Source organism: Narcine bancroftii, chromosome 11, assembly GCF_036971445.1.
Source record: "Narcine bancroftii isolate sNarBan1 chromosome 11, sNarBan1.hap1, whole genome shotgun sequence".
Lineage (NCBI taxonomy): Eukaryota > Metazoa > Chordata > Chondrichthyes > Torpediniformes > Narcinidae > Narcine > Narcine bancroftii.
In genome coordinates this window covers 11,374,157-11,374,676 of record NC_091479.1, presented here as the reverse complement: position 1 = coordinate 11,374,676, position 520 = coordinate 11,374,157, and positions in this window count along the sequence as shown.

Sequence of the window (520 nt, the reverse complement as noted above, 5' to 3'; positions counted from 1 at the left end):
GGGGAGTTTAGATAGGGATAATGAACCACAGACACTGCCTCACTTTGATTTTTCATGCCCTATTTTTATTTATTTCGTAAGGGGGTTTATGTAAATCTTTGCACTGTGAGGCTGTCGCGAAAGAGTGAATTTCCTGACGTGTCCATGACAATAAATTTTGATTCTGATTCATTCAAATTCTCCCTGTTCCAGCTTCCTCCCTATTTCTGAGGACAGATGAAACTAAAACCAATAAGGCAGCTCCCACGAGAAGGGAGAGAATCAACACTGTTAGGTTAAAGACCCTTTCTCAGAAGATATGACAACGTTCCGAGGCAGGGTCATCCACCTGAAAGGTAAACTCGGTTTCTCTCCCCAAAAGATGCTGGCTGACCTGCTGGGTATTTCCAGCATCTCTGTTTATATTCTATGTCAATCTGCTGATCCATGAAGTTCTATTTTTGGCCTTGACCCTGCTCCGCTTGAAGTTTGAATCTGCCTCAGATACGTTAGCACAACATCAACATCATCATCACAGATA